General features: G+C 36.0%; 1 long non-coding RNA gene and 1 pseudogene across 1 annotated transcript in view; one reads left to right on the top strand and one right to left on the bottom strand.

Moving 5' to 3' along the window:
• LOC108581027 overlaps positions 1-19,851 on the top strand; it is a 126,011-nt gene extending 106,160 nt beyond the window's left edge. Inside the window, exon 5 of the long non-coding RNA XR_002515716.2 lies at positions 18,870-19,851. This is a non-coding gene — a long non-coding RNA (uncharacterized LOC108581027). The remainder of the gene's footprint in view (positions 1-18,869) is intronic.
• LOC101005068 lies at positions 2,992-6,465 on the bottom strand (annotated as a pseudogene).
• Positions 19,852-27,099: the final 7,248 nt, after the last annotated feature.

Below are 27,099 nucleotides of genomic sequence, written 5' to 3'. Positions count from 1 at the left end.
CTTCCTTAGAGTTGCCATCTCCAAATACAGCCTCACAGTGCAGGGGGTGGGGCTACGGCTTCAATCCATGAATTTGTTGATGTGAATGGAGGAGGTGACAAAAACATTCAGTTCATAACAGATATCAACTTTTCAATCCAGGCCGTGAATTTTTAGATATGGATTATAAGTGTTATACTTGTTCAAATATAACACTTATAATCCATATGAAATTGTTCTTTTATTTATTTTATTTTATTTTTTAGTTTTTGAGACGGAGTCTCTCTCTGTCACCCAGGCTGGAGTACAGTGGCCCGATCTCAGCTCACTGCAAGCTCCGCCTCCCTGGTTTACGCCATTCTCCTGCCTCAGCCTCCCAAGTAGCTGGGACTACAGGCGCCCACCACCTTGCCCGGCTAGTTTTTTGTATTTTTCAGTAGAGACGGGGTTTCACCATGTTAGCCAGGATGGTCTTGATCTCCTGACCTCGTAATCCGCCCGTGTCGGCCTCCCAAAGCGCTGGGATTACAGGCTTGAGCCACCGCGGCCGGCCGAAATTGTTCTTAAAATGCTTATGAATATGTTCTCTTTCAATCTCAACTGTGTTTTCAGACAACACCTAACCTAATAAATTTCCAGCAGATTGTCATGAGCTATTCATTTATTACAAAAACAATTTTCCTTTCCTTTTTATTATGCTTAAATGTATCTTAATTAATTAATAAAAATAAATTCAAAGGATTCCAAGTAAAATGTTACAGATTTTGAAACTAAGTTAGTCCTAGGGTTTAGTGTCTACTTATAAAATTAGTATTATGTGCCAGCATGTACCAAGCACACAGAAATAGTGGCTCATGAAAGTGGTATTTTCCTAATCCACAAAATGGATAAAGAATGAAGGAAGAAAAGGACAGAAGTAACCAAAACAATAAAAGACCTAAATAAACTATGGAAACTGAATAGAAAAAAGCTTAGGCACAAAATCAAAAAGCGATTTGATTTGATCAATTCTTATAGAAAATAATTCAAAGATAATAGATTTTCACTTTTATTTTAATTGAGGGCAGTTTAAGAGCAATATCTTCAAAATAAATTGGATAACCACCATCTTGTTTGGGCGACATATCAATAAGTCAAGTTTTTAAAGTTTCTTCAATAAAAATTCTGCATATGTCCAACTTGCTCAAATTTTGTCACCAAATTTTTTTTCATGCTGTGTATCAGAAAAAGATGTTTACCCCCGAGGTATATATACTTAATATGCTTTTCCTAAATACTTACAGCAAAAAGCCCAGTCTAGGATAAGAATTTTTACTCGTTTGGCTTAAATAATACTTTGATCTATTTGCTTTTCAAGAGCACTGTTTACTTTGAACCATTTAACATGGGTGCTCAATTTAAGATTTTCTACTAGGAAATATCATCCATTACCCTTCTATACTTTAACTCTATAAGCTCTACAATAACTCAAGAAATAGTAGATAGACATTAAGCCATTCCTAAATATTATCATAGAACTCAACAGACTTTATGTAAATCTGAATGGAGGAATGACTCTCTACAGATGTCAGAGACCCATCATAGCCATGGTATTATTGGTTACACCAGGAGGCCCTACTGAACCTGGAAATATACTGAAATGTCACAGACTCCATGCTATGCAAAATCTACACTTGAAAAGTATTTTGAGTTGAACTGACATTTCTGCTTTTGAAAAACTGTATCTTCTAACAAGCTAATATTCTTTATTTTCTTCTTCCACCTATTTGTAATAATCTTAAATAACCACTGTAAATTGTGTTGATTCAAGGAGTTTATTTACTACACGTGAAAACAGGTCACTGAAATGTGTAGGTATTTAACAAATTAAAAAAATGTTTTCACATGTTTCAAGGTGTTTAAAATAAGCATGGATCTTAAGTATTTACTAAAAATTCATTATACTGTAAATTAAAGTGTTCCGTTTGATGGTAATAAAACCACTAAAATACGAAACTACAAAAATATTAATATAAATGTTAAAAAGATACAATTTACGAGTTTATTAGAATTTCTAATCAGAAAAATACAAAATTTAATATACTTAAAACTAGAGCTATACTTTAAACATTAAAAGGATAATTTGAAAACATAGCCAATAACCTAGGCAACTGAAACAAAAGGTCAAACAACAAACCTTCATTCTTATTTTGCAGTTTCTAAGCATTTTAAATGATAAATATTTTTTGCTGATCATTGGAACAAATTCATGATTTTTCCAATAAATATGTGAAATAATAGTTTTCAAAAATCACTAATTTACCACTTTACATGCTTTTACAAAAAATGCTATCAACATTATTTTAATAGAAACTAATATTTAAAAAAAACACAATTTTTCTAGCTGTTCTACACCAAATACATTTATTTTGAAGAATGTGCTTAGTATTTCAAAAGTGTTTGGAATATTCTAGATTCTTGCTATTGTTTGTCTGTTTGTTTCTTAGAATTCGTACTGTATTCTACGACTATTCCATGGCAGGCATAGCCACTCTGATAAGATCCTTTTGGTGTAGGCAAACAGAGAATACTAGTACTTGTCCACCAGCATTCTGTCTCTATTGGCTGGCATCAGAATGTTGTCTTTTCATGGGGTGTATTGGTGGACTTTTGAAGCTGCCTTCCTCAGGGTATACATACTGTACAGTGTGTATCCTAACTTGACAGAGCTACTTTTATGGCATCTCTTACCCTATAAATTAATGCAGCTAGGCCTTTGTCTCTGCTTCCCTTTCTGCTTGCCCTACTAATCATGGCTCACCCAGGAGACTGTATTCAAAATTCCTCAGAAGGAAAATGGGCCCTAAACACTGAGTGTGTGTGTGTGTGTGTGTGTGTGTAGTGTGTGTGTATAGTGTGTGTGTGTATATTCATATATATGAATGAATATATACATTCATATATATGAATGAATATATACATGTATATGAATATATACATTCATATATATGAATGAATATATATATTCATATATATATATTAAAACAACTAAAGACAAATGTCAGTTTCTCAAGAATATCGTTACCATATTCCCATCCAGTGGCAGTTCTGGGATGGGCCTAAAGGTTTCTACAGCTTTTGAAATATCCAACCAGAAGTGATTAATGTCAATGTCTCTTTAGTAAACATCTCTAATCTCTCTGAGATGGAGCTTCCTTCAATTATCCCAGTGAGCTGAGCATGAACAGAGACTCAGTTTCTTCCTCCAGAGCTCTCCGTTTTCTGCTTATGTGGCTGGATTGGTAGGAGTGAAGATTGAAACACTAGTTTGTCTTATCTTCCCCCTAAAAAAGGAGGTGGAGTCTGGGGTGGGAGGACTCTGGAAGTTACATATTTGTTTTATAATGTGGAAAGTCTCGTTATTATCCTCAAATTTTCAAAAACAAAACAAAACAAAACATGAAAAAGACCCATTTTATGTAATGAGCCCATTCAAATAACTGAAATTTCTCTATAATACATAAAACGGAGGGGGTGGGAGTTTCGGAGACCAAATATTACAAAATTGCAGAAAAGAGACCATTCCTCTCATGTATAAAAACATTCTGTTCTATGAAGGTGTAATCCAGAGTTGTGTGTTAAAATAAATGTAAAATTGGGGATCAATTTTGTGTGAGTGTGAGGATAAATGCTAGATTTTGATGGTCATTTTATTAGCTCAGAATAAAAACTCACTGCTCTAGAGGTCTCAGAAACAGCCTTTTGTAAGTACCTCACTCACTTATTCTATAGTACACAAGGGAATGTCTATTAATAAATATTTTACTGAACAAGACACTCTTTGCCTGCCATTTTCCCTGCCTTCCACCAGGTACAAACCTTACATGCATTCAACAGAGAGTTAAAGCAACATCTATTTCTGTGCATGATGTGGCAGGCTGATTTACTAAGAATTAAATGTGGCAGAATAACATATTGAGAAATTTAATAACTGTTTTGTTTTTCTTTTGCCATAGCACCAGAAAATGGATAGAGTGTTATTTCCTTTCTCCATTTGCATCAGGGTAGCACTGAATTTTGTCCTTGAGTTCTGGGATTCCTTTATTTCCTGGGTAAGGAGTCAGAGGAGAGATTTTTGGGAGTTTGTGAGCAATGGGGAAGTTGTCAGGCAGAATATGCAAATAATAAGTATTAAAAAGTAAAATCCTCAATGCCTCCCTCCACCCATTCCAATTTGTTGTTGTTGTTGTTGTTGAGCACTGGGACTGTATTACAGGGCGCGGCCCTCGTACGTGTTTCCAGAACGCTCAGTAGTAAGGCCATCCGGGGTTGTTCAGGGGTTTGGGCCGGAAGCGGTAAGCCAGCATCATCCTCTTGCGGAAGGCCTCGTACTCTCGTAGTCGTCGTCCTCCTTGGAGAGCTCGGCCGGCCGGTTGGTCATTGCTGAAGCCGACGCCTTCTACTGTGGTGGTGCCCATGTTGACCAGGTTCTTGATGCCCTGGCCCTCCGAGCCTAGCCCCTCGCCTTCCTTCCAGCCCATCTTCACCAGCATCTCGTAGCCAGCGTTCTCCACAGCTTGAACTCCTTGTACTCCGAGTAGTCAGGCTCACGGCCCTCCTTCAGGGCCTTGAAGGTCTCCGTAAACTTCTCCAGCTCGTCCGGAGGCAGGAAGTCTCCGATGAAATGCTTGCCCTGGCCCACCTTTGTCAGCTGCTCGGCCCATTTCCTGGTCTGGTCCATCTCCATGCGCCGCAGCTGGTGCTCCCAGGTGCCCAGCTCGCTGTCCACCTCCTCGTCGCTGTGGTAGCCGTGCTGGTGCCGCATGTCCTGCATGGCTCGCTTGTGCTGCGTGATCATGTCGTACATCTGCTGCATCTCCTGCTGCTGCTTCAGCTGCTTCTTCTGGGCGTCCGACAGCTCCGTGACGCCCACTAGACCGACGGCCTTCCCCTTCTCATAGCCGAGCCCCTTGAGGTCCTGAACTGACAGAAGCGAGGGAGAGGCGTCCGTGTCCCTCTGCACCAGCTCAGCAGGTGGGAGCTCTTCCTTATCTTCTTTTGGCCTCCGCGGGCTTTCCGCTTCCTCTTCACGGTGGCTGAGGAGGCTGGCTTCCCTGGGGCGACTGGAGCAGGGATGACGGGGGACGGGGGGAGGGAGGTGCAGTTGGGGACGAGACGGGGCAGGTGGTGGCCGGAGGCGAGGACCCTGTCAGGGCCTCAGGAGGGGACTTGCGCTTGAGGCCGGGGTCGGGTGCTGTGAGGCTGCCTGTGGAGCCGGCCTTGGAACTCCTCCCGCTTCTGTCGGTAGTACTTGTATCCTTGGCAGTTGGTCTACAGAAAGTTGAATGCCTGGTTCTCACGGTTGTTCTGGAGAGCAGTGGTTTCCACCTCCGGATGCCAGTCCACTACGAACCTGGCCAACTTTCCTGCAAGGTTCTTGACCTCTTTATCCTCTGGGAGTGACACTTTCTGAGAGGCTGACTGCGACCTCTGCGCTTCCTTTCTTATCTCAGTCACCTTTCTGTAGTAGAGGATTTCCTTGCTATTCTTACCCTGCAAAAATGCAGATGCCGGGTTTTCCTTGTAGTCCTCCATAGCTACTTTTTCTGTCTCGGGGCCTCCTTCTGCCACAAAGCGGGCCAATTTCTCTATTACTCCGAGTCTCAGTTCCCTCTGGGGGTGAAACTTTGACCTCCAGCCACTGCTCGTAGTGCTCCTCCTCGTCCTCGTCCTCCTCTGGGGACTGGAAGACACTTGGGCTGTGCGGCACGGGCAGCTGCTTGGCGTGCGAGTAGCTCTTCACCCGCCTGGCAGGCTGGCCAGCCCCAGGCCTGTCCGCCTGCTGATGAGGAGGGACCTCTTCCCAGCGCTGGGGTAAGCTTGCTGGGACGCGCGCTGGGTTGCGGGGTGGGGGAAGGGAGGGGAGCGCAGCGCATCCGTGCTGGTCTGTGCCTTCTGCAACTTCAGAAACTGCTGCGAGAACCTACCATCGTGCATTTGTGATTTCGCCAAGACGTGAGGACTGAGGGCTGGGCACGTGATTCTGCTTGGCTTTCTGTTCCATTTTGGCTTCAATTTCCCGTTTCTTCTGAGCGATTAACTCTTCCTGGTGAAGGATGTTCATGTTCATTTTTCCAGATTTAAGGGCGAGCAGCCTGAAACCACGGGTTAGCCTTTCCTGCAACATCCCAGTTGTCCATCTTGAGACTTTTCCAGTCCCGAAATGCTCCCATTCCAATCTTCAATACTTAGTTGAATTCAATGATGGGCACCTGAAGTATCTTCCTATATGCTTATATAATCATCTTTGTCTTTTTTGATTTAATATAAGTATGGAAATGTTTCTGCACAGTCTCGTATGGTAATCAGAAGCCATATGTAGCTATTGAGGACTTTAGTGTGCCTAGTGCAACTGAGGAACTGAATTTTTACTTTTATTTAAATTTAATTAACTTAAAATTAAATTTAGATACTTAATGTGGCTTCTGGACACCATACTGTACAGTGCAGTTCTTTTTCTTTTTTCTTTTCTTTTTTTTTTTTTTTTTTTTTTTTTTTTGAGGTGAAGTCTAGCTCTGTTGCCTGGGCTGGAAAGCAATGGCGCAATCTCGGCTCACTGCAACCTCTGCCTCACAGGTTCAAGCGATTCTCCTGCCTCAGCCTCCTGAGTAGCTGGGATTACAGGCGCCCACCATCACGCCTGGCTAATTTTTTTTTTTTTTTTTTTTTTTGTATTTTTAGTATAGAAGGGGTTTCCCAGTGCCAGCCAGGCTGGTTTCCAACTCCTGACCTCAGGTGAGCCTCCTGCCTCGGTCTCCCAAAGTGCTGGGATTACAGGCATGAGCCTCTGCTCCCAGCCTCTACAGTGCAGTTCTATGGGAAAAAGTTAATTTTATTTACTAAAATGTTACTGTAAAAAAAAATATAAAAACATATTTTCAAGGCAGTTAAAGAGATGTAGAAACCCATGCTTCGGATTATAATAAGAACAAATAAGAATTGGGAAGATATCTGTAGGTAAGCCCAAAATTAAACACTAAAAACACACATTGATTATTTAGAAATGCTAAAATCATACATTGATTACTTAGTAACAGTGGGATACAAAGTTTCCTGAAACAAGGAATATAAAGAAGATCTTTATTTTATTTTATAATGTTTTACAACATCTCTAAAAATACTTATATTGTTCAATCACTAATCATCTACATGTTATAAAATAACAATATTAACACTAAACAGTATCAGTATTTTTAGAGATATTGTAAAATATTATTCAAGAGTTCATATCTATCTCAGACTCTGAAAATTCACAAGATATAAGTACATGAAATGTAAAATTTGAACTGACTTACAAAATATGAGACAATATGTTCTCTCCTTGAGTTGACTATGAAAACTCTGCTTGATTATTTTCGTCAACTTCGTCAAATATTAGATGGTTGTAGGTGTGCAGCTTTTGTGAATAATGCTTCAGTGAACATACAAGTATATGTGTCTTTTTGGTAGAAAGATTTTTTTTTTTTCAATATTTTCCCAATTTCTATAACAGTTGTACAGAAAAGTGCAAGTCATGGAAAGGGGAATAGAGTTTTTCATTTAGCACTCAAATCTGAGATTAATATTCAGGGCTCAATACTTTTTTTAGGATTACAATTTGACTTTTCTTTAGCATCATACATTTAGCAAAATGTTTAAGTAATGAAAATAAAATCATAGCTGTTGAATTACTCTGTTTTCTTGAAAACTTTTGAAAAATTAAGCTGAAATTTCTAAATTATGCCTATATATCTATAGAAAACAAACTCAAAAGTTTCTACCTAGCTTGCAGAGAAGTTTAACCTTTTTAATATAATACTACATTTATAATTTTAATTTAGCTTTATTTCACACCTAATTACAAATGAGTTTGCTTTAAGATTTCTTTACAAATCAGGTTGTGTCATGTTAAGCATTATGGATATAAATATCTGAGGTGAATTTAGCTAATACTAAAATCTAATATTTTTATCTCTTCTAGAAATTATCTTCTACCACTGTACATTTACATTAAATATGTCAATAAAATCTCTAGTTATATTCTTTGAAGGTTTATAAAAATATTCAGAGTAAATGCAAAATATTTTATCATACTTTAATATTTATGTAAGTATTCCATTTTGGAAGGGATTTTTCTTTAGATAAATTTTGTGTATTTCACTGTATGCTGTATTTGTCTCCCACTAGTTAGCAAGATTTATGGAGTAAGCTCACTATGACGTAATGTACCAATTACTTTTCTTGGTGTACCAGTATCTCCTTTCTTCTTGTGTTTGGACAGGGCTGCCGTATGTGTGTGTGTGTGTCTATGTATGTCTGTGTATGTGCTTGCAGGAAAACAAATCCATACGGGAGACTAGTGAAGACAATGGTAGTTGACTTTTCTGTTGTGCTAATTCAATGAAAATTTCAAAACTAAGCATTTACAGAGAAAGCAATTCAAGTTGCAGGTATTTTTTCATTATGTATCATAAGAATAAAAAATAAATCCTGTGTTAAATCATATCCTCTGTATTAAGTTGACTGACCATGATATAATATATCCCAATAAGGTCAGAAATAAGGCTGACTAGACTGACTTTCTTAAAAGAATACTGCTTATCTCATTTGCCCTCCACAGGTACAACATTTTTACTTTTCCTTTTATTTTTACTTTATGCTTTTTTTTTTCAACTCTTAGTTTAGATTCAGAGGGTACATGTGTAGGATTGTTACCTGGGTATCTTGTGTGATGCTGAAGTTGGATCTCACCCAGGTATTGAGCATAGTACCCAATAGGTAGTTTTTCAATACCTGCTCCCCTCCAGCCCTACCCTCTCTAGTAGTCCTCGGTGTCTGTTGTTTCCATCTTTATGTCCACGAGTACCCAGTGTTAGGTTCTCATTTATAATTAGGAAAATGCAGAATTAGAGGAAAACTGGTTTGGTTTTCTGTTCCTGCATTAATTTGCTTAGGATAATGACCTCCAGGTGCATCCATGTTGCTACAGAAGAACATGATGTTATTCTTTCTTATGGCTGAGTAGTATTCCTTGTTATAGATGTATTACATTTTCTTTATCCAATCCGCCATTGATGAGCGCCTATCAATGATGACGTCTTTGCTATTGTGAATAGTGTTGTAGTAAACATAGGTGTGCATGTATTTCTTTGGTAGAAAGATTTTATTTTCTTTTGGACATATCCAGTAATGGGATTGCTAGGTCAAATGGTAGTTCTAAGTTCTTTGAAAAATGTCCACACTGTTTTTCACAGTGTCTGAACTAATTTACATTTCCACTAACAGTGTGTAAGCATTTCTTTTTCACCACGACTTCACCATCATCTGTTTTTTTTTTTTTTTTTTTTTGACTTTTTAGTAATAGCCATTTTGACTGGTATAAGATGGTATCTCATTCAGGTTTTTAAATTTTTTTTAAGAATTTTTAAAATTTAAATAGGTTTTTGGGGAACAGATAGTGTTTGGTTACATGAATAAGTTCTTTAGTGGTGATTTCTGAGATTTTGGTACACCTATCACCTGAGCAGTGTATGCTGTACCCAATGGGTAGTCTTTTCTCCCTAACCCTCCTCCCACCCTTTCCCCTGACTCCCCACATTGTGGTTTGGATTTGCATTTCTCTGATAATTAGTGAAGTATAGCATTTTAAAAATATATTTATTGGCTACTTGCATGTCTCCCTTTGAGAAGTGTCTCTTTATGTCATTTGCCCATTTTTAAGTGGATTGTTTTTAGCTTGTTGATTTGTTTAAATTCCTTAAAGATGCTAGATATTAGATCTTTACCAGCTGCATAGTTTGCAAATATTTTATCCCATCCTGTTGGCTGTCTGTTTACTCTTTGGATAGTTTATCTTGCTGGACAGAAGCTCTTTAGTTTAATTAGGACCCACTTGTCAAGTTTTGTTTTTGTTGCAGTTGCTTTTTAGGACTTAGCTACAAATTCTTTCCTGAAGCCAATGTCCAGAATGGTGTTTCCTAGATTTTCTTCCAGGATTCTTAGAGTTTGAGGTTTTATATGTAAGTCTTTAATCCATCTTGAGTTAATTTTTATATACAGTGAAAGGTATGGGTCCCGTTTCATGCTTCTACTTAATTGCTAGCCAGCTATCTCAGCACCATTTATTGAATAAGGAGTCCTTTCTCCATTGCTTGTTTTTGTCAACTTTGTCAAAGATCAGATGTTTGTAGGTGTGCAGCTTTATTTCTTTGCCCTGTATTCTGTTGCATTGGTCTATGTGTCTGTTTTTGGACGAAGACCAGGATGTTTTGGCTACTGTAGCCTTTTAGTATAGCTTGAAGTTGGGTAATTTGATGCCTCCAGCTTTGTTCTTTTTGCGTAGGATTGCCTTGGCTATTCTGGCTCTTTTTTAGTTCCAAATGAATTTTAGGATGTTTCTTCTATAATTCAGTGAAAAATTATATTGGCAATTTGATAGACATTACATTGAATTGTAGATTGGGCAGTGTGATTATTTTAATTATATTGCTTCTTTCCGTCCCTGAGCATTAAATGTTTTTCCATTTGTTTTGTACTATATATCATTTCTTTCATCAGTGTTTTGTAGTTCTCCTTGTAGAGGTCTTTCACCTCTTTCATTAGGTGTATTCCTAGATATATATTTTTTCTATTGTAGCTATTGTAAATGGGATTTCTTCCTAATTGGACTCTCAGCTTGAATGTTATTGGGGTATAGCACTGCTACTGATTTTTGTACATGGATTTTGTATCCTGAAACTTTCCTGAAGTTGTTTATCAGTTCCAGGAGCCTTTTTCTCATGTCTTTAGGATTTTTTCTAGATATAGAATCATGTTGTCAGTGAAGAGAGAAAATCTCACTTCTTCTGCTCTTATTTGGATGCCTATATCTTTCTCTTGCTTGATTGCCCTGGCTAGGACTTTCAGTCCTATGTTGAAAGGACTAGTGAGAGTAGACATCCCTGTCTTGTTCCAATTCTCAAGGGAAATGCTTCCAGCTTTTGCCCATTCAGCCTAATGTGGGCTGTGGGTTTGTCATAGATGTCTCCTATTATTTTGAGGTATGTTTCATCGATGTCTAGTTTCCTGAATGTTTTTATCATGAAAGGATGTTTGATTTTATCAAAGACTTTTTCCGTGTTTTTGAGAGATGATATAGTTTTGGTTTTCAATTCTGTTTATGTGGTGAATCACATTATATATTTGTATATATTGAACCAACCTTGCATCCTGGCAAGGACGTCTACTTGATTATGGTGAATTTACTTTTTATGTGCTGCTGCATTTGGTGTGCTTGTAGTTTGTTGAGGGTTTTCGCATTTGTGTTCTTCAGGGATATTGACCTGTAGTTTTCCTTTTTTTGTTGTGTCCTTGCCAGGATTTGATATCAGAGTGATGCTGGTTTCATAGAATGAGTTACAGAGGATTCCTTCCTCCTTAATTTGTTGGAATAGTTTCAGTAAAATTGGTACCCATTCTTCTTTGAATGGTGGAATGCAGCTGTGAATCCATCTGGTCTGGAGCTTCTTTTGGTTGGAGGTTTTTTGTTTCTGATTCAATTTCAGAACTCAGTATTGCTCTTTTCCATGTTTCAATTACTTCCTGATTCAATCTTGGGAGATTGTGTGTTTCTGGGAATTTATCCATTTCCTCTAGATTTTCTAGTTTTTGTTCATAGAGGTGATTGTAATAGTCTCGGAGGATTTTGTATTTCTGTGGAATCAATTGTAATGTAACCTTTCTCATTTATGATTGGCACAGCATTTTAAAGCAAAGTTCTAGATGGTCCTGAGCAGTTCACAAATGTACTTTATGTTATCTGAATGGATATTAAATTACCAGAAATTTGTAGAAACTTTAAAATTTTTTAATTGATTATATCTATGTATTTTATATATATAATATATATCGCATATTGGTAATAAATATAGAACAAACACCTATGTATCTACCACCTAAATTAAGAAGCAGAACAGGCCAGGCACGGTGGCTCATGCCTGTAATCCCAGCACTTTGGGAGGCTGAGGAAGGCAGATCACGAGGTCAAGAGATCGAGACCATCCTGGCCAACATGGTGAAACCTCGTCCCTATTAAAAACACAAAAATTAGCTGGGTGTGGTGGCATGCACCTGTAATCCCAGCTACTTGGACGGCTGAGGCAGGAGAATCACTTGAACCTGGGAGGCGGAGGTTGCAGTGAGCCAAGGTCGTGCCACTGCACACTGCAGCCTGGTGACAGAGCGAGACTCCATCTTAAAAAAAAAAAAAAAAAACCAGAAAATTGCAAATATTAACTCTATCTCTTTGCTCCTTACTTTCCTATCCTGTCCTCCTCCCTCCCATAATTAACCATAATCCTAAATCCTTAGATTTATACTCTGATATTACCATGTTATCCCTGTCTTTGGATGTTTTCAGTCTGAATTGAAAAAAAAAAAACTAAATAGAAAAGTGTGGGAGGCATTGTTATAGAACTTCTATATAGAGTTTTTGTGAAGATTAAATAGATAAAGCACATAAAATGCACAATGCAATGCCTGGTGCTTCCTGGATTTAAAAAAAAAACATTATTATTAGTATTAGTTATCATTATGTGTTGCTGTGTATGTGTAATTTATTATAATTTAGTAATGACTGAATCAACATAGTTTAATTGAAAGCTTTGTCTTAGTTCTTAGATAGTAAAATATTTTTTCTGTTATACATATTAACATTTTAATGAATTTTTTCTTCAATGATTCTATGTATGCCTTCTGTTTTATTATTGGAACACTGAGCATGTGGGAGTTATTTATATCCTACTGATCAAGATCATTGCCAAAGTCTGATTGCAAAAATTCAATAAATTGCAACCTTAGTAATAAATGGGTTAAGAAGATAATTTGAAGCATTTAATTCTATATCGACATTTGTCAATACCTTCCTGATACTTAGGCTGTCAAAATAAACAGAATCCCTGAAAGACTGTGACAGAACTGAATCCAATCCTTCTCAATCACACTATATCCTACTCCAGTATCTACATGAAGTGGAACATGCTTGTGCTGATCATCTTATGACCTTCCCAAAGTTTTAATAATTTACAAGCTATTCAAACCTCCTCGTTACCACTTTCTTTTTGTGAGGAAATTGGAATGAAGTACCTTATTATTCTAAAATTGTTTCCACAGATAAAAAAATAGTTTGTAAATTAAAGATATTTCAGAATATTTGTACACATTGCATGCACATTTACAAACAAAGTGTAGTTTTCAATTATGAAATTAATTAACAGGTATCTAATAACGCTAAAAGGGATCTTATAGATTTCCCTCGGCATTTTATGTCCCTGTAGCGTGTTACTACATATGCTATGTGGAAGGAAAAATTGTATTTTGACAGTTTGCTATTCTCCTCAGGTTGTTGCTTAGCAGTGGAGATACTATCATTTCTTTCATTGTTTTTATCACATGCATAATTTTAAAAGACACGGTGCTTGTAATGGCTTTAAGAAATTATTACCTTCCAAAATTTTACTATACTATTAGTATGTTACTCAACAGGTACTTATCATACATTCCTGCTAAAATAGGCAATATTTTTCTCCACCCCTTTGCTTTAGTTTGATAAGAAAATATGAGGGAATTAATAACTATTTTATAAATAAAATCTGTTTTCTAATTAATACAGAAGCAGAAACAAACACAAGTAGACATATTAAAGATGATATCCTAATGATATCATAATGGAGCTCTAAATAATACTAGCTGTGTTGCTGTGTTGTATATTATAAAAGTATTGTGGGAAAAAACATTTTCAGCAGGGCAAGTTATCTGGATTTAAAAGCAATGGAAGAACTTCCAAATAAGAATGTCAATAAATTCTCAGCGTAAAATACTACAACTTTGAAGAAACTGCAATTAAAAGACAAATACTATGAATCAGAGTATTAAAATAATTAGACTGTTTCTGTCATTAAAGTTTAAATGCCTCAGACAAATAGATAAGAAAATACTAATATAATAATAGATAAATAAACACACTATGAACTGACAATTCACAATAGAGGAAAGAGAACAATTATGATAACATTAGAGAACATAAATATTATACAACATAAATATTCAAAACAGCTGAATATAAAAGAGTTTATAAAATTAAAGTTTTAACAAAATTTTAAAATTTCCAACTGACTAATAAAACTCTGTAGGGAAGATACGAACTTTGGAGTTCAAAATATCTGTATACACTTTTTTAGGCCCATCATAGTAGTTCTTTAAAAATCTAGACTCTCTGACATAACAAAATCCATATTTCTACTACGTGCACCTGTTTCTCTTTTATGATCCCTTAATGCCCTGCTTTTCAGTGGTATCCTTAAGAAGGTCTTTCTCTTAGATTACAGTGTAACCTTACCATTTCTGCTACTAATTAACCTTTCTTCCCCTGAATTAGTTATGCATTCCCTGTGCATGTTTGTCTTTCTTTGTACTATTTGTGCTGTCTGTGAAATTTAGGAGAGGAACAAAGATTCTCTCAGCAAAAGGGCGCCAAATCTTTTTACTGCTAACTCCTAGGTTCATGGATTCTCAACGGTCAGCTTGAGGCCATAATTGTGTTCATATGTCACCATAGATTGATCTCAAGAGACTGCCCTCTTTCAATTCCTTTTCCTCTCACAGAATCCTAAATATCATTTGCAGTCTCGTTGCCATTTAAACTTTCAACTAAACAACTTCAGGAGACACTTCTCAGGGGAGAAGTAGGGGGAAAAATGGTAGTTGAAAACTAGCTTCCACTGTGTATATATTCAGATAATCAGTAACAAAACTGTGGAGATTTTCCTGTCCCTCCATAACACATTCCTGAAAAAGGTGACATGTAGAACTTTCAAAAACCCAGAAGCAAGTCTCCTCTATATAAACAATATAAGGTGCAGTTATTATTTTTCAATCAGAGTACCTTCAGTGTGACCCTTGATCATTTAGTACCTACTAAGAAAAGCTTAATCTACAGAAAAATATCATTTATCCTTTATCTAAAAACTGCTATATTCTTGTTATTTTATTATTTATTTATTTATTTATTTGAGACAGAGTTTCACTCTGCACCCAGACTGGAGTGCAGTGCCGCAATCTTGGCTCACTGCAACCTCTGCCTCCTGGGTTCAAGCGATTCTCCTACTTCAGCCTCCCGAGTAGCTGGAATTACAGGCGTGTGCCACCACTCCCGGCTAATTTTTGTATTTTTAGTAGAGACAGGAGTCTCACCATGTTGGCCAAGCTGGTCTTGAACTCCTAACCTCAAATGATCCACCCACCTCAGCCTCCCAAAGTGTTAGGATTACAGGCATGAGCCACTGGGCCAGGCCCTCGTTAATTTGTTTTAAATAAGAAATCACAGTATTTAAATATAGGCAGTTCCTAAATTTTGTTTTGTTTTGTTTTGTTGTTTTGTGCTTATTTTCTTTCTTTTTCTTTTTTGAGATGGAGCCTTGCTCTGTCACCCAGGATGGAGTGCTGTGCCCCAATCTCGGCTCACTGCAACCTCCACCTCCTGGTTCAAGTGATTCTCCTCCCTTAGCTTCCCGAGTAGCTGGGATTACAGGCACGTGCCACCACATCCATTTAATTTTTTTTTAATTTCAGTAGAGATGGGATTTCGCCATGTTGGCCAAACTGGTCTCTAACTCTGAACTCCAGATGATCCGCCCAGCACTACCAAAATGCTGGGATTACGGGCATAAGCCACCCAGCTTTAAATGTTAATTCTATGAGTGAAGTGATACAGGTTGAATTTTCTTTTAAAAATAATATGGGTAAAAGATAAGAGATCAACTGTATACTGATTTCATGTGAATTTAGGTCAATTTAACTATGTCCCAAGAACTACATGTGTAGCACTTGCTGGGACTAATGATCAACTTGACTTGATCAGGCAAATTAAACATTAACAACAGGTGAGCAACTTTATTAGAAGCAATTTCTATGTCAAATAAATCCTGGAAGTCATTTAAGTTATTTTAATACTACAACAAATTGCAGAACAAGTGATGGAAGAATTAGGCTCTAGCAGACTTAGAGATGGAAGACTGTTCGTCATTCATTAAGAGAAAAGGTGGGGCTGCAGGTCTCAGCAGCCCTAAGGTTAGCCTTCAGTGTGAATTCTTGTCAGTCATGAATCATTCTCTGATATGAGATCTTGAAGGTGGAATCCAAGTTCCTTAGAGGCAAAGCAGTGTGGCCTTCTACCTGCAGAGTTCATACAAGTATTTTGATTAATATGGAATAATCTGTCACCAGAAGCTGAGTTATCAAAAGATAATTGGGGAAATTTCAGCTCACATTGTAGGAGAAACTATGCTTGTCTTAATTAATGGTTTTGACCTGAGTCAAGTTGGGGGGTGTTTTAATCAGAGACCTTGAGGCTGGAATTTTTAAAATAACCCCCAAAAAATTCAACAAAATAAGCTGTCTTTTTTTCCTAAAAGAAGATTCATGAAAGCTCACCAAAAATATACTTTTTAGAGAAGTCTTGTTGTTATTTTCCTATATGTCAGGCAAGTCTCTCTCTGCTGAGAGGTTGACCCTACTTCACTCCTATTCCTACAACCTCTGAACTTTGAATACAATCCTAGACCTGGCTTTGATCCTCTGGAGTGTCACCAAGAAAGGACATCAGAAACTGGTGGAGTAAACCAACTTAAAGATTTTTCCTTGTCTAGGTTTCCTTCAATTTTTTACTGAGTCTCTGTTTTATAGAACTTTCAGATATAGAATGCTGCTATTCAAAATGCCCTCTGGCTAAGTCGTTCTTGGTTGATCCTAACATATGATATGAATATGGCTCAAATAGTTAGAAAGTCAGGATGGAGATAACCATAAAGTTGAATAATTCAAGAAAATAGGAGAATCAGAGATTGGTGTCTAGAGTCTTGGAGGTTGCTTCAACTAGAGAGAGGGCCATACAAGAGAAGGACTGAGGAGTTGATTTTAGGTGTTCCACCCAACAGATCAAGTAAGACATCAAATAAGTATCATCTTATCAGATATAACCATTCTCTTTTAAGGCTAAGAATGAGGGGCATCTCCTTGGTTATAGCTTAATATTTGCCATGGCAAAATGTGCATACTTACCAGAGAAATGCAACTCTCTGTGTATATGCATGAGTACATATGTTTACAAACACAATAAACAATAAGAAATTCTTTAAAACAAAACTAAAAATAGTACAAAAAAAAATCACAATTTTGTTTCAGTATTCATGAACTTTGTGTTTCCAGGTCAACTGTTTTTAATAGGATAATACATTCTATAGGATGTATAGAGGATAAAAATGAGACGTAGCTAATTTAAAAATGTCTAGGTTCTAATGTCATTGAATTAAGACATTAAGAACAAAAACTCAAGTTTAAGACATCAAGTCAAATTCTCTGCCCAGTGCCCCTGTCAATAAAATGTTTATTTTCTTAGAATATGGGTTGTATACCACATTTTACTAAATTGTTTACCTTATATTGTGCACTTAGGCTACAGTTCACCTAGATGCAAATATTTACACATTTTTTTCTGTCCTTAATACATTTCCTGACTCTCCACTAAGAACAGTTATCTTCCATGGTGGGTAAATTAGTCCTGTCATATTAAGAGTTCGATATTTTCTTTTATAAATTTATGCTTTAATTTATTATAAATTTTTGATAACTTAGAATGACTACCAATAATTTAATTCTTATGAAATTTAATATGTGTTGTCTTCTCAGGGTTGAATATTACTTTTGTCATGATATATTCTATTTTCAATACACTGGTGAATTATATTTGTGAATATTTTGTTTAGAAATTTATTTCACTAGAATTTTAAAATTTGGTTGTGTTATGTGGTTATAGAGCCAATAATGAAAAGTTAAAAAGTTTGATGACTTTTCTTATGCTCTCAAATACTGTAAATAATGGAAACTACTTTCTGAAGGCATTTCAGAAGTCAGAATAAAATAATCTCAGTGCATTCCAATTTAGGACAAAATATATTTACTATTTTCATAATTTCCAATTGTTTCTTCCTTCAAATTTTTATTACGTATTCAGCCAACTTTGTTAAATAAAATTTTCTTTGTAAATTACGTGTTTTACTTGGATTTTCAGATGTAATGGTTCAGTGTTGTATATGTCATTCTACATATGCAAATTATTTTTATTTTGTGAAATGATAAGAGTACATTAAACTGTATAGATCTTTCATTGTTATATACCTGGGTACATACTCACCATCCCATATCAGAAATTATTAATATTTTTATTGTATTCTTCAAATCTTACGTTTTATCCCAAGTCCTACTTTTTTCAAAGATAATTATTATTTAATTTATTACACAAGTGTGTGTACACATATATATACACACACACAAATACATATATGTGTGTTTTTGTGTATATGTGTGTGTATATATACTTTTGCCTGGGATTAGACACATTTTTCCCTATTCCTTTGGCTATGTGCAGTTAAAAACTGGGACATATATAAAACGTATTCTGAAAAGTGGAGAGAGAGAAAATCAGGCAGTTTAGGGACCTCAGTACTGGAGAAATGATGTAGTGATGAGTTTCCTGGATTTTCTGTTTGATTCACATATTCCAAACTGGGAGCTGGCTAAGATAGTAACCTGGTAATGCCAATGGAAACATATTTTTAAAAAGTCCTAACAGATGCCTGCTATTCCTAACTAAAAGACCAGAAAAATGGCAATCTAGCAAGACAGAAACTTTTACACAATAAACATTTTATTGAAGAAAAACTTTAAGAAAGACCATGACACCACCCTCATCCAACCAGCAAATGCAGAATTCAGAGCCTAGATTTTCATTGTCTCTAGGTTGTAGTGAAGTCTATAAACCTCCCTTCTCTACCCTACAGGGCTGGTGTCAGAGAAGGCTGAGTTGGGTACCAAGACATTCATTATCTCCAGGTGGTAACAAGGACCCTCACATGGTATTAACGAAGACCAAATGGTAAGCCTCCATTTTCACTTCTACCTTGCAGTAATGAACTGTTACTCTTTCTTTTCCTCACGGGGAAGGTATTAAAAGATGTCTCTTGGAGAGTCAAGACTTTCACCATCACCATAGCAATAAGGCTTCCCACCCCCCAGCCATCTTAGTGTAAGTACGGGCCATGTGAGGTACAGAAAAAAGGCACCCCTTCTCCTACTAGATAGGCAGATATTAGTAGCAATCTAGCAAGGAACCACAATAATTAGTACCTTCCCTCCTTGAGTGTAGATGTCGGCCCATTGTGGAACCGAATTTCTGTCCCCTTCTGGCAGTAGCAAATGCCCCACTTTTCCCCTGCTAGAGTGATGTCAGAGAAAGAGAGCTAAAACAGGTTTAAATAAGATGCGGCATTTTGTAATACCCAAAATGTCTACTTATTGATATAAAATTATACATCATACCAAGAACCAAAAAGATGTCAAACTGAATTAAAAAGGTAATCGATAGATGTTGACACTGAGATAACAGAGATGTCACAATTATCTGGCAAAGAATTTAAAGCAGCCATAATAAAAATACTTAAGTAAGCCACAATAAATATGCTGAAATATAAAAATAGGAAGCTATGGCAAGGAAGTAGAAAGTCTCAGCAAAGAAATTAAAGATATAAAGAAGAAGTAAGTAAAAATCATAGAACTGAGAAATAAAATAATTGAAATAAGTAACTCAATGGATAGTTGCAACAGCATAATGGATGAAACAGAGGAGACAAACAATGACTTTGAAGATACAACAACACAAATTAGTTAATGAGAACAGAAAGAAAATAGACTGAATAAAAAGTAGACAGAACTGGGCAGGAACAGTGGGGTTATAATGAAAAAAAAAAAACCAAAAAACGAAAACCTAACATTCATGTTATTAGAGTCCAGGAAGGAAACAAAAACGGTGAGACTGTAATAGTACTTAAAAAATAATGGCTAAAAATGACTCAAATCTGACAAAAGACAGAAACACATTAGTCTAAAGAAGCTAAGTGTGAGGCCGGGCGCGGTGGCTCAAGCCTATAATCCCAGCACTTTGGGAGGCCGAGACGGGCGGATCACGAGGTCAGGAGATCGAGACCATCCTGGCTAACACGGTGAAACCCCGTCTCTACTAAAAAAAAATTACAAAAAAACTAGCCGGGCGAGATGGCAGGCGCCTGTAGTCCCAGCTACTCGGGAGGCTGAGGCAGGAGAATGACGTAAACCCGGGAGGCGGAGCTTGCAGTGAGCTGAGATCCGGCCACTGCACCCCAGCCTGGGCGGCAGAGCAAGACTCCGTCTCAAAAAAAAAAAAAAAAAAAAAAAAAAAAAAAAGCTAAGTGTGATAGTGTCAGCTGTCAACCTGACTGGATTAAGAAATACTTAGAGAGCTGGAAAAACTTTATTTCTGGGTAGGTCTGAGAGGGTATTTCCAGAGGAGATTGGCAAGCAAGTTGGTGGACTGGCTAGGAAAGATCTGCCTTCAATGTGGATTAACTGAGAGTCCTGATAGAATAGAAAGGTCAAGAGAAGACAAATTCTTTCTCTTTCTATTCTGCAGCTGGAATACCCTTCTTCTGCTAACCTGGGACATCCAGGCTGTCCAGCCTTTGGATTACAAAACTTACACCAGTAGCCCCTTGGGTTCTTGGGCTTTTGGCTTCGAGAGTTACATGATTAGTTTCCTTGATTCTGAGGCTTTTATACTTGGACTAAGCCATAATACCAGCATTTTAGGGTCTCCAGTTTGCAGATGACTTTTCACAGGACTCCTTGGCCTCTATAATCAATTAAGCCAATTCCCTTAATAATCCCCTCTTTATCTATCTATCTATCTATCTATCTATCTATCTATCTATCTATCATCTATCTTATTGGTTATGATTCTCTAGAGAACACTGAGCAAACTCCAAACAGGATAAAACAAAAAAATATTACACCGCAAGACATGACGGTTACATTTCTGAAAACTAAAGACAAAGAAAACACACTGAAAGCTGTGAATGAGAAATGACACATTACCTATAAAGCAAAAATAATTCTAGTAGGCGACAGATTTCTCATCAGAAACCATAAAGGCCAGAAAGAAGAGAACTATCAGCAAGATTCTATATCTAATGAAAATATCCTTCAGGGATAAAGAGGAAATCAAGATATTCTCCAATGAAATAAATTAACATGAACTGGAACTTTATATAAAGGGGAATATTCAAATCTCCAATAAGTATATGGAACAATATTTAACATTATCTATCATTGGATAAACAAATTGATTCTTCCATGATACACCACTTTTTCACCTACGGAATAGCTAAAATCAAATATATTTACATTATTTATTATTGGCAAGGATGTAGAGGAACTGGAACTTGTATTGACTTTTGGCAATTGTATAAATTGGTTAAAAGACTTTGGAAAACTGCTTGTATCTACTAAAGCTAAACATATGCCTTCATCATGACTCACAAAATCCATTGTTACTACATAACTGAAAGACATGAGTGCATAGATTCTCAAAAATCATATTCAAAATGATATTTACAACAGGTTTATTCATATTTCTAAACTGGAAACAACCCATAAATCTACCTATAAGAGTATTGATGAGTGGTAATATACTCAAAGAATGAAATACTACCAACCTGTAAAAAAATACTACCCACCTATAAAAAATAAATACTACCCACCTATAAAATATAAATGCTACCCACCTATAAAAATAAATGCTACCCACTTATTAAAAATGGATACTACTTACCTATGAAATAATAAAATCTTAATATGCAGAATAATGTAGGTTAATTTTATCAACATTATGTTGAGCAAAAGAAGTGGGACACAAAAGAGGATATATTGTATAAATCCATTTATATGAATTTCAAGAATTGACTAAATGATGGTTAAAAAAGCCAGAATAATTAGAAAACTGAGGATGAGAAATGAACAGAAAAATGAATGAGGGAATCTTCTGGAGTCTTGAAAATTATTGTACATCTGATTTTGGGTGGTACATACACTATCTTCAAGGTCTACACTTGTGTGTGTGTATGGACAGTTGGACTACAACTGGCTGAAGTGTGTTTTCTAACACTAAATTTTTTGAGGTTCTCTACAAAAAAATCCAAAAAATTAGCTGTGCTTGGTGGTGTGTGCCAGTAGTCACGGTTACTAGGGAAGCTGAAGTGGGAGGGTTGCTTAAACATGGGTTGAGGCTACAGAAAGCCAAGATTGTACCACTGCACTCCAATCTGGGTGACAGAGCGAGATCCTGTCTCAAAAAATACATACATACATACATACATACATACATACAATTTGAGGCTGACTTTTTCAAATTGCAAAGTCCCTGCAATCTCTATTATGCCATATTGCTCTCCTAAAATAAATAATACCATCTATATCTAATTCTAAAGTTCAGTAACCATGAAACATGGAAGAGAATGTATCCTGAATAATAATACTGATGAAATCATATTAATATGGGAACAATTCAACAATATAAATAGGGAAATTGGAATTTCCCTATTTATATTAAAGAACAAATGAAAGAGTAGGACCTTGGTTACACTCGTGGTGTGTGGGTTCAACAGTAATACTGACAAACTATTTGAAAGGTAGGAGTTTACTTTTTCTAAAATGATTTAATACTGCAAGACTGCTTTTTAAGTGTAAACATATTTAAAAAGGTAAATAGCACATAAAGACAAATAAGACATTAATATAATTAAAATAATATGTAATTTGATATAATATTCCTAAGGATCCCTTCAAATTAAGGTATTCTCACTAAATCTCTCCCAACCTATTGCTTATCTGGCTTATCTAATTCTGTCTCAAGTTTTCAGTTATCTCCAATGTGCTGAACACGTTTTGTAGCGTTAGGCCAGACCTCCCTCCACCTCTCTCATCCCCTTTGCTATCTAAACTTTTAGTGGATACTTGCACAACAGAATGCCCTATAATAAGCTCATCATCCCCTCCTCGGAATCTATTGGTGTATTCTCAAAATCATATTGCAGTATCACAGTTAGCCCACTCACCCAGCTAAGAACATTGTGTCGTACTTCACCACTTTCAGTCACTTTATATCTTTGATTATATGCATATAATATCCTATGCACAACATGCTGTTGTTTTTTGTCCCACTTATTATTCCTATTTTTAACCATTTTTTGATATAGCTCAAATGACTCTAATTAACACTGTATCTTTAATTCTGTGCATATGTCTATTTCTAATTGTCTAATTATATTATAATCTTGTATATAATATTGCTGTATTTTCTATTGGAAGATAACTGCATCTAGTCCCTTGTCATTAAGACTATCCCATACATGCAGCCTTCTCATATGAAGGCAATGGTATAAACAGACATTTCCTCCTATGTATTATACACCAGTATTTATGGACTCTTTTCTGAAAACAGACTGAATATCTGAAGTAAAAGAGAAGGATATCTGTCTACAAAAGTTAAAGCTTTTATTTGTTTAGATCATGCTACATTGCTTTTCTTTTCCTATAAAAGGAATTGAGGGAAATTCTTCTCTTTTTATTCCAAATGAGGCCTGACATTTATGGCTGGAGGTCACACTAGGTCCAAAATTTCTGCTCTGAAGAAATCATAAGGTTGTCAAAACACTTTCTCACACTGTTGGTAGAGTTAAAGGGTAGAATTCACAAATATTTGGCTTTAACAGATGGATTTTGTCTATCTGCCTCATTCTGTAAGTGAGCCATGCCTCCTTCTCTTGGCTACAAAACCAGTAGGATACTTGAAGAAGGTGGGAGCAATGGATTCTTATAGCTGTACCCTCCTTGGCAGTATATTTGGGAGAGAAAAAGGAAATGGTGTCTTCCAATTTTTTTTAAGAATTTCAATCCAAGGGATTAAAGCACTATCTAATCAATAGAGTGGCAGGAACTCCAGTTTGACTGACATGATCTCACAGATAGTTGTTTTATTTTTAAATTTTTAAATGAATGAATATATGCATGAGAAAAGCAAATATAAAATGTTTATCTTTTGAATATATTTAGCTCTTTTAATTTTCATTTTGGAAGGGAACAATCAACACTTGACTGTTTAACCCAAACCACGTTTTCCCAAAGTGTGATTTGCAGAACCCTGATTTAAGCAGCTGTTTGATAGGAATTAAGTGGTAGAAAGGCTTCAACAATCAAACACATTTGGAATCACATAGCTAAGCAAGGTTAAATAAGTTTCTTCTCTTCATGAGTTAGAGCATTAGATGTGCAAACATACCTTAGAATCTGTTGGCATATGCAGATTTTCCACAGTTTTTGAATATGGCACTTTTTAATGGATTGTCTCAAGATAAAAATATTTTATGGATTTCATGTTACATACAGTATGCTTTGCAAAATACCACTGTAGACTAACCATATATATTTTTCTATGTTTTCCTAACATTTCTGCCTTTTTATAAAACTATTTTCCTTTCATTCTCTGTTCCTGTTTGTTTACTTTTCTGACCTTACAAAGCATCCACTGAACACGGCTTAGCAGGAGGTAGAAGCTATTTATTGTGGTGACAAGCTAAGTAACCTAAGAGGGTAAGAGCATAAGAAGAGATAAAAGGATGTTATTCTTAAAAAAAAAAAAAAAAAAAATCACTGTTTTTTTTCCTGGTCTACTAGTTACTTTGTAGACTCATTTCACTAAAATACAAACGACTACATACAATGTCAACCTAAAGTACATCTTGCCTCCAGATCCTTTCTGGGTAGCCATATAAGCCATTCAGTGATTTCATTAGCCTCAGAACTATCATAATCCACATACTATTAGTAGCATTTAGGTACTTGAGTTTAAGTAAAATATAAAATCTAAAAAAAAAAAAAATGACAAAGGAAGTTAAAAGTGCTGTGAAACTTCACTATAGTTAATAGTACATGGATTCTTTTTCATCAATACCATTCTGACTCTCCCATTGAGTGATTATTGTGTTGGATTATTAATTCAATGATTTAGGCTTCCTTTTATACTAAAAAGTTCAGGAGTGAATTATAATAGAGATAATTCTAAAATTATTTGTTGAGATTCAGCCTGATATTCCTTGTGACTCATTTATTATATAATTAATATGTGACATTTCCAAGATTCAGTATTTATGATAAACAAGATTGTTCTGGAATGAAACAACTTCTCATAAGTAAATTACATATACTAAAGCACAGAACCCCACAGAACCCCTTTCTATGACTGTAAATCGGATAAAATCGTACTATGCTATATTTTATATGAATCTTTGAAGAACTAGTAGAATCCTGAATCCTTTACCAGTTTTTGCCCTAGCCAGAGTTCACATGGTAGATATGCAGACAGTATAGTTCAGGCATTTAGTACAAAGCTTTGACCTCAAACTTCCATGTAGAACGTACGGTTGTGACTTGGGTAGAATGACCTTTGAGTCAGGGTTATTCCTTTAATGCTTGTGGTCCAAAACTTTGACTACAACAATAGTGAAAATCGCTCCATGCTCTGTTTTTCTGTCTATCTCTATATGCATCTTCTAACATTTCCCCTTGCTTCCTTCAAAATATTTAGCATTTTTTAATTTAGTAATTTATTCCTTTACTTATTGATTATTGTTGTCATCATTTTCTTCCTGTAAGGATATATTACATTTTTTAAAAATCCATTAATATAAATCTTGATAACTTTTCTGAAGAATCGTAACTTTTTTCTTTTTTAATGATTTTTTTTTTTCAAAATAAAGATTCCTTTTTGATAGATTTGGAATGAGATCTCTAGTATACTTCATACAGTAGAAAAATTGTTCATCATCATTCTTTCGCAGATCCAATAACTTAAATCTGGAAAAATAAAATGTTCCCCATTGATATATACCTTCTTAATGGGGAAAACAAATTACGTTAAAACTAATATTTATGTTTGCCATGAAGTTGAATGGAGACATATTGAAGGGAAATGTATGTCCCTTGTTCTCTAGGAAGGTGCCAAATCCTCTTTTCACCAAAAAAATGACCATTTGTTCTGCCTTTGTTTACAGTTTGAATTTCTGCTTGACTTCTTCAATTGTGAAATCTGGATCTCTGCAAGTACGTTAGAATATTTTCATAGTTTAGTTTCCAAGTAGCGTTCTGCTTAGGGCCAATCCGATATCAACTATTCAGCAGCTGTGAATTAAGCCAGCCTTAGGGTTGGAATCAGATTTCTTTAGTACCCTCATGCATGCCATATAGTTGTTTAGCAAGCTGAGACATTTATTGGTCCCTAGGAAATGAGAGAATATTTCTGTCAGTAACCTGATTTTGGAAATGTGAATGAGCGCTTGATAAAATTTCATTTTGAATCTTTTCTCTACTACTTAAGCTATCAGAATATGCAGACTTCCAGAGTTGCAGAAGAGTTATTCGTTGAAAAAAATATATTTTTTAAAATTCCGTGCTCAATTATCAGTCAATGTATCACAAGATTGAGCAGGTTCAAAAAAAAAAAAAAAAAGTCTCTAGATCCACAGAAGGCATGTGACTGAAATGCAATTAAATGCTTGATGACACACACTAGAAATGCACAGAAAGAACGAAGAGATTAAAGTGCAAAATTTCTTGAAATTAAATGGTCTATATGAATAAAATAATTGTATAACAATAATCTAAATGACACTTTTCGTTAACAATTCTAACAAATACTCTGCTCCTTCTTTAGGCTAGCCCTATTTACTGCTGCTTACTCTAGGAAATAGAATTTGTCAGTGAACATGGAACCATTGTTTACCTGTAAAATTTGTGTTGGTTTTCAAATATCAGTCCTCAAACAATCGTGTCTTTTCCTTCATTCATGTTTCTCAGAAAGATCTTATCCACTACCACATAGTTCACATGAACCCTACAGGCTTGACAATTTCTTATCTTTCTAATGTCCAGATAGCAATACACAAGATGTACTCATCATTTTAGAGATAAATATGGTGGAATAGACAAAGGAAAAAATACATGTAAAAACTTTCTTTTATAGTCAAAATCACTTCTTAAAAAACATGCCAGGTGAGGTGACTGTCACTTGTAATCCCAGCTGCCCAAGAGGCTGAGGCAGGAGGTTTCCTTGAGGCCAGGAGTTCTAGGCTGTAGTGAGCTATAATT

Source organism: Papio anubis, chromosome 9 (assembly GCF_008728515.1).
Source record: "Papio anubis isolate 15944 chromosome 9, Panubis1.0, whole genome shotgun sequence".
Lineage (NCBI taxonomy): Eukaryota > Metazoa > Chordata > Mammalia > Primates > Cercopithecidae > Papio > Papio anubis.
Note: the sequence above shows the minus strand (reverse complement) of the source record. Positions and strands in the feature narration are given on the sequence as shown.